The sequence below is a fragment of the Eubalaena glacialis genome, chromosome 4 (genome assembly GCF_028564815.1).
Source record: "Eubalaena glacialis isolate mEubGla1 chromosome 4, mEubGla1.1.hap2.+ XY, whole genome shotgun sequence".
In the NCBI taxonomy this organism is placed as follows: Eukaryota; Metazoa; Chordata; class Mammalia; order Artiodactyla; family Balaenidae; genus Eubalaena; species Eubalaena glacialis.
This window is the reverse complement of record NC_083719.1, coordinates 9,117,792-9,126,324: the sequence shown is the minus strand read 5'-3', so window position 1 is coordinate 9,126,324 and position 8,533 is coordinate 9,117,792. Positions and strand designations below refer to the sequence as shown.

The 8,533-nt window shown below is 40.0% G+C and overlaps 1 pseudogene; it reads right to left on the bottom strand.

The window, feature by feature from the left end:
* Positions 1–1,255: 1,255 nt before the first annotated feature.
* Positions 1,256–1,599, bottom strand: LOC133090480 (large ribosomal subunit protein eL42-like; annotated as a pseudogene).
* Positions 1,600–8,533: the final 6,934 nt, after the last annotated feature.

Here is an 8,533-nt window from a genome sequence, read left to right as displayed (position 1 = left end):
TCACCACCTCGGGTAAGGTCTCCACCACCAGCACAGTGAGTGTGGGCTTTGACTAGTAGATAAATGAAAAGGAAATAAGGAAGCTCAAGAAAGGGAGAGAAACAAAGTCTCCAAACATTCAGAGATGCAAAGGGCTTATCTTCTCTGATCTTCTCAAGGCCACTCCACTTTGACATCTCTTATTTTTCTTCTGAATACAGTGGCTAGAAGTAAACTGAGAAAATATGTAAAATAAAAACACATGAATAAATACCAAGAACATGAAACTGGGACTCCAACTCTAGAATCTGATGATTCCTTGGAAAATTGTTTCTAACAGATGTTCCTTTGAGATCCAGAAGGTCAGACACACCATGACATTTAAAGCACCTCTCGCTGTGTATGAAATGTTCATCCCCATAGGGAGGGGAGAAGAGGATGCATGTTACAGCCCAGATCAAGGTAGATTGATCTGCAGGAAAACCAGGAAGCCGGAAAAAAAGAGAAGGGAGCTGAAATTTCAGGAAGGAGCTTTCTTCACTAAAAAGTCAAGTAATCAAATCCAGCTTAACAACACATATGTCCACAGATGTTACAGGCTGTGATCAGAAAATTTTAAAAAACCAGCAAACAAGACTTCCTTCAAACATGGGTTTCTTCCTCCTGCTAGAAATAGAATAGTCAGTGCATCTACTCTTACAGCAGAAGAGGCGGAAAAATAAAGGAAGAAAAAGTGAATATCCAAGAAAACATCCACATGCTGTGATGCCTTAAAATAAAACAAAAATATTGACTCTGTGTATTAATCGAGGAGGAACAGCCACATGCAATTTCCCAAATAAGAAGTAGTTATGGTTACTGCACTTTGGAAAGCAGGAGTGGAGGGAAGTGTCACTTTAAATAACTGCAATTTAAGCAAAACAACAGCTTAATAAAGTGCCAGCAGCTCCCTCACAGTTTAAAAACAGATGGGCTTTGCTACTCAAGAAGAAAGAATTTTTCAACGTGCTGAGATTTGGAGAGTCTGTCATCGCCCTTTACTGAATCATTAAAACTCTGAAAAGCAGAAATAATGATACAATTTCCATTTCACTTCAGAAACTTTGGTGCTGTATGTTTCATGTGGTCAACAGTATAAAACCATCATCGTTTTCACATTATTATACAGAGAACAGACAGTTATATATTTGCAAACTTTGAATAGGATTTTAGATAAAGTATTTGTTTACAATCTTTTCATCTTTTTTTTTTAAAAAAAAAACATAATCTCAAGACTTTATTGTCTTTGGAATGAAACAAGATACGAAGCTGAGAACTGGATCACTTGGTCCTTTCTCTTCTTATGTCTTCCCAGTTCAGAATGCTTGCATCTCTTAATAGCCAGCATTCGCTTAGACCTGCAGTTGGGCTCAATGTATTCAAGCCTCAGCACAATCTTCTTGGTAATTTTAGGCTTTTTCTGGAAAATCAGTTTAGTCTGCCCACCGTAGCCACCCTGCTTCTTGTTATAATGCTGCTTTCCCTGGGCACACAGAGAGTGCTTGCCCTTCCTGTCCTGGGGGATTGGTGCTTGCCATACTTCTTACAGAAAGTCTGACGGGTTTAACGAACGTTCACCATGTTTACGTGAACACTGTTGGCATGGAAAAAAGGCTTTTTATTTTTTTCTGATCGAATATTCAGGATGCTAACAAAATAGCTAATATTTCAACGTCAGACCTATGAATACTATGTGTGTGTGCACACAAGTGTGCCCACATGTGTATGCATGAGTGTGTGTGTATTTCAGCTATGCAAGGTATAGATTTCCTTCCTGCCACAGAGAGGGTGGGCATCTCCTTCCAGGATGTCCAGAATTTTTCTAGTTTTAGCCGTGGAAAGTTCCAGTTTCCTGAGAAATTCCTCTATCCTAAGCAAACCAGGACTGTTATTTACCCTAGTCACAGGAGACTTTACCTCAGTGCTGTCAGATGCTACTATAAATATCTGTAGAGTCTTTTTTCCTTTCTTTTTCAACTTTATTGAAATATAATTGATACATAATATTATGTAAGTTTAAAGTGTACAACATGTTGCTTTGATACATTTATATACTGCAATGTGATCACCACCATAGTGTTAGCTAATACGTACCTCTATCATATCACATAATTGCCATTTCTTTTTTTTTTTTTCCTGTGATGAGAACATTTAAGATCTACTCTCTTAGTAACTTTCAAGTATGTGGTACAGTATTTCTATCTATAATCACAAAGCTGTGCATGAGATCCCCAGAACTTACTCATTTTCTAAAGGGAAGTTTGTACTTTTTGACCAACATCTCCCCGTTTCTGCCATCCGCTAGCCTCTGGTAACCACCATTCAATTCTGTTTCTATGAGTTTGGCTTTTTTATATTCCACATATAAACAAAATCATACAGTATTTGTCTTTCTCTGTCTGATTTATTTCACTCAGCATAATGTCCTCTAGGACCATCCATACTGCCCTCAAAATATTAAAACTAGAACTGCCATATGATCCAGCAATCCCACTTCTGGGTACATATCCAAAGGAAATGAAAACAGGATATCTGAGGTCCCTGCACTCCCCTGTTTATCTTTTGTGATAATCATAGCAAAGAGCCTTTTTCTTGATGGAAGGGCCTGGCGCCTTAAGGAAGCTGTGAGAACCCATTTAAACCCTGATCCTGACGTAAGAAGCTTGGCATCTGCCTTAGTTTCCATTTGGAGCTGGAAACCAAATCATTGGAGAAGGAATATGTAGTTTGTAAAACCTGTCCTGCAAACAACCCTAGGAGATACCAAGACTTCCAAGGGTTCTTTCATCACAAGCCCTGCAGGATATTTAAGAGGAGGGACTACAACATTCCCTCAAAAAGGTGGAAGCAGCCCTGGCCGGTTCAGGAGACCAGGGTTCTTAACCTGGTGATGCCCTGACTAGCTGGGTAAACTTGAGTAAGTCTCTTCACCTACATGGTTGACTAACCAACTGGTTGACCAGTCAGCTGGCAGGTTGGGCTGGGGGTTCTCTTCCCAGATGTCTGACTCTCATTGTTACCCCTTGCCAGTTACATGATATTAACCCTGCCCCTCTCTAATAATCTCCATATGCTTGTGTGTCCCAGCGATCGGGCAACTTGAGGCAAAGATATAGACCTTCAGTAGGACATGTTTCTTCAGGCTACCAGTAAGTTTCCGTAGGGATGATAAGGTTAGGGAACAACAGTTTTCTAGAACATTTACTCCTCTAATAATCAGGATTAACATTTCTCCCCAAATTCTGAAACCAGTTAGAATTTCTACCACATGGAAGCAAGTTACTAAATGACACTACACCTTGGTGTTTAATTACTAGTGAAAAGAGAACAATATGGCATCATTTAATCAAAACAATAGAAAGGACAGCTTTAAGTGATAGAAGAACTATGCTGGGGTTTTAACCTTTGAATAGAGAGATCATACATAGCTTTATCATAACGTTGTATACTTCTTCCCATTACAATTTGATTCTCATTTGGGGGTTATTAACCCCATCATGGCATTTTATTTAAAAAATAAGCTCAAAAAAAAAAAAAAAAGCTCTTATCACACCAACATAGAAATAAGAAGACAACACTGTTTTCATTGCAGCTCAGTGTCAATGTTGCAGATTCCAAGGCAACAAAGCTTTGTCCCAGAACAAATTTGTCTCCCTCACTTTTGCTTTGTGACATTGGAAGGAACCATCAACAAGCCCAATACGTTCTATGTTCACACTTTTTGTGTTAAAGGCGAAGTAGGTCAGTAAAAATTAATTAAAAGACCTACTTAAGCAGAAAAGAGAAATTTACTGAGCAATTTCCCACTTCTTGGTGAAAACCTCATCCCAGGCAATAGTTTCTCCTGAGCAAGTGGCCTTATTTCTGATTTAACAGTGGGGTATTTCTTAGCTTCCGCATCCCATCTGCATCCATTTTCACAATGACTGAACAAATGCAATTAGCTTGCAGTGAGCCAAGTAATGGTTTTCTTAAAGGATTGGGAACACTTTCTTAGACTCTAATATGCATGGGCATCTGCCCCGGCTCCTTTCAGCCAGGCTCCCATTCGTAGCAACCACATGTCTTTCCCTAGTGCACCAAGGCAAAAGCTTTGCTGCAAGAAAACAATACCAGGGGATTGAAGAGCCAGCTGAGGGTGTGGATGGGGAGAAGCAGGGCCTTACTGCCATTCCTAGCTGGTAAAATCTACACAGAAAGAAAGAAAACTAACACTCATGGCACGCCTACTGAATGCCGGGCATTGCACTTATGCTTTTACAAGCATTATGCCAGAGGTCTAGAACGTCGGTTCCATCAGACCAGAGATCTCATCTGCCTTACCCACTACTGTATCCCCAGTACACATGAGAGGCACTCAAAGAATATTTGTTAGGGGCAGCAACCTGAAGACCCCTAGGAGTCATCTCCACCCTTGTATTTGGTAGAATCCAATGTAAATATCTTCTCACTGTCAGTGGTCCGGGAAACCAGCAGTCATTACACCTAGGAATCCTCTAAAAGCTTGAAGGTAGTAACTCCAAGACTTTCAGAGTTAAAAGAACTTGGAAACATTTTCATGGATACCTTTGATTCACTGTTCAGTGCAGAGGCCATAGTGAATAGTGTCTGAATGACCACATGTGGATAAAAATATTTGAATGAGACAATCTAATCTTGAAAGGGGCTCTCCACCTTCACTGATTAAATTAGCTAACACTGTTCTCTAAAGTTACTGGTCATCCAGTATTCTTCAGCTGTATTTCTTCAATATTTGTCTTCAATAATAAATACTTGAGAGTCTGCTATGTGTATGTTACACACTCTACCAGGGACGGTGGGTTTTACAAACTGAAACAGACATGGCCACAGTTGACCAACTGGCCAGCATTAAGACTCCTGCATGCCAGCCCACTGGTAACTATATTTCATCAAATCTAAGATATGTTAAATGTACGAAACATCTTGATTTCAGAGATGGTATAATGTGAAAAATGGTATTTTTACCTCTCCCCGCATTTAGTTCTGCTCTGTTCTTTCTTCTATTGCTGTTGTGTTACCACTGACCCACACATAGGAACGAAGAAATCTGAAAGTATATGATGGTTTAGGGTGGAAATGGGGCTCTTCTCATTGTAACAGATGTTGTAGTAAATAGACTACCCATTGAACTCTATTCCAAGCCTCAATGTCCTTCTATTACCACAATCTACTATATCACTTTCATCTGAATACACATTTTGCAAACACACAGAATTTAATCTAAATGGGAATTGACAGTAAAAATACATTTTTAGTGGCAAAGTAAAGTGATATAAGAATTGAAAAAAACTAGATTCTTATGCTTGTATACTCTTTGGTAGATCCATATTTAAATTCAACTGCCACTGATAAAAAAAGAATTCTAATTTTTTCATAATTAGTGCAAAACGGTTTGGCAGGCTAAAATCTGCATGCTTCAAGTACTTTATTCTCGGTAGAAATTTTCAATGAGTTCATATAACAGACATATCCTGAGTCTTATTCCAGAAACTGACACCAATATCTTATGTTTTTGTAGCCCAGAGGAACTTGCCCAAACAACTTACTTTTTAAAAAAAGAAATTAACAGTAATTTTCCTTAAAATCATTTCTCTTTCCAGTTCCTTTGGTGGAGAGGGTGAGTTTTCCATTACTAAGTAGAGTTTTCCATACAAATAAATCAAGACTTCCTAATCATCATGATTTCTAATGCTGAATCTTGAAGAATTTTTAGTATACAGAAACTTGATCAGCAAAGTAACCATAGTTCCCTGGAAATGTTCCATTCTGTAAATTTATCACAGCAAACACACTCAAACAGAAAAGCAAAAGGCATAAATATGAAGTCCCTGAACCAACAGCCTCCCAAAGGGAAAGGATGGGTGCTGGGTTTCATAGCACCTGGCATATCATAGGCTTTTAATAAAGATTTAGTTTTTGAATAAATGGATGGATAGAAGGATGGACGAATGGATGGATGAATGGCTTGCATCACCACGTAAGAAGAAGCTATAATAAGCAAAGGATAATAGTTCCGGGACTATAGAGCATTAAAGAATAGCTACAAGAAACCACGGAGGGGATCCACTGGCTTAAAAGGATGCATTATCTGAGATCAAGTTAGCTAAGATGGAGGTCGTTCTTTACTTCCAGAATGGGTCATGGATTTATTCTATCCCGTAGGGCTAGAGAGATTCTGCGTGTTCACACAGAGCAGGGAGGCAAACTCCAGCAGAATATGGACAGGGTTTCTAAAGTGGGATATTTTAAGAGCTTCAGAGCCCAGTTACTTCTCTGTTGGCTTCCCACTATGGACTCTGCAAGACCCAAATAAAGTTCATGCGGGTTATTTAGAAAATTAGATGATTTCGTGTATCATTTCTTGGAGATTGCACAGTCCGTAGATGAATTGCAACAGAGGTAGATCCCAAATCCTTGAGTTCTCAGTCTGCACCCAGAGCTGGCTCTTCTAAAACATAATGCTTTCCTGAGTCTCTAGCAAGAAGGCCAAGGGTTTGACGGATGGACTCTTCTTGAGTCCTGAAAATAACTGATATGGTGGCCAAAGGTAAACAGAACAGTCATTTGACTCCGTACTTGTCATTTAGCCTTGTCACGTGTCCTAATCAAAGCAAGAGGGCAGAGTCTGATGTTGAACATTTCTGCCATCTGCTGCAGAACCCCTCCCTCACCCCCAGTGAGGGGTGGGAGGAGGATGCAGCCAGGAGCCACCTTGCTTTGACTAATTCTAAACCACAGCGGCTCAGCGGCAGCAGAACTGCTGAGCTGGGTTTTACTTCGCCTCAGGTGTCACTGACAACACTGCCAGTTGAGCAGGGATCGCTGCTGAACCTTTATCTCTGGCAATGAGGCGAGAACTAGCAAAGGCACAGCTGGATCTCATGACCACAGGTCAGATTTGCCAGGCTTAGGGCTGGGGAGGGAGAGAGTCATCTTTTACTTCACTACCTGAACAGTCAGGCTGGAAGTCAAAATCTACAAAATCGAAGAGGGAATCCCATATTTTGTCTGCTTCCAGTTCTCAGATGCGGCTCTTCTTTCAAAAGAAAGAGCAGTGTTCTTTTAGGTGAGTTAAATGAAACAAGTAAACCCGCCTGCCCCGAAAAGAAGGAAAAATCACTGGATTTAAATAATTTAAATACAAACCCTGTCTTCTCTTAATAGCTTGTCTATAAACTTCTTGAGAGTAGGGACCTTGTCTTCCCCCTCTTTTATGTCCCACAGTACAATTTATGGTGCCACGCACAAGGCAGGGAGCGAATAAATCTTTTTGGAATGAATGAAAGAATACAGACTCAACAGAGCTTAAATCTCCATCAGGCAGAAATGTGTAGGCCTGAAAGGAGACATAAAAAAAACACACACAGAATAAAAACTTCCGCAACTAGTATATTTGGAAGGAAATACTCCTAGTAGATAAAGCAAGGACTTAAGGGTAAGAGCACCCGGGGCAAATCCTGGCTCCACCACCTTCTGTGTGACCATCAGGAAATTATCCCATTTCTTTTTCAAACTTTTTTATTTTTTGCTTTTAAAGAAGTTGAAGTTGATTTGGTTGATTAGTTGATTTACAATAATTCGGGTGTACAGCAAAGTGATTCAACTATACGTACAGAAATGATCTTATTTCTTGAGCCTGAATTACTGACTTTGCAGGGTTGTCATGAGCCTGTGAAGACATAAGTCAGATTATATCACCCTTCTGCCCAAGACCTCCCTCCAGTGGCTTCCCATCTCATGCCAGGTAAAAGCCAAAGTCCTGACAAGAACATTCTCCCTACTCTGGCCTCAACCTCGACTTTCTGTGGGAGAAGAGCTAAGATAGAGCCTATATATTTTGTTGATTTCTTTCATTTATTTCCTGTTTTCCTCCTGGAACGTAAGCTCAGTGAGGGCTGAGAATTCGTAGACTTTATCCACAACACTTTGAATGGTACCTGGAATTCAATAAATATGTATTGGATGAATGGATGAGTTTCTAGCACAGTATCTGGCTCATAGGAGCACTAAATGGAGATTTTCACCATGAGTCAGCCCTCTTGCTGATTGTTAAATCTGCGGATGTGAAACCCGAACATACGGAGAACCAACTGTATTCTTTGCACTGGACCATTTTACACAAGGGACTAGAGCATCCGGCGATTTTGGTATTCTCAGGGCTCCTGGAACCAACCCCCTGCACAGATACCGAGGAACAACTGTATTCTTATTATCTAGGATCTCAGGAGGAACTAAAGCTATGTACTGTGTGCTTTACATTAGACACAAAAATCAGTCTTCTAAGAACAAAACCATAAACATATACAGTGAAATGTTTTTATATAATATTTTTAAGACCCTCCCCCCCAAAAAAACCCAATAAAACGAATAGGAGACACAGACCACAGAGTAAAGAGCGGCTGCAAGAAGAAGCTTAAAAGGTAGAAAGAGGTAAGGATCTGCACTGGGAAGAGTTAATATACAAGAAAATGGAGTAAAGAAGGCAGAGAAGGAA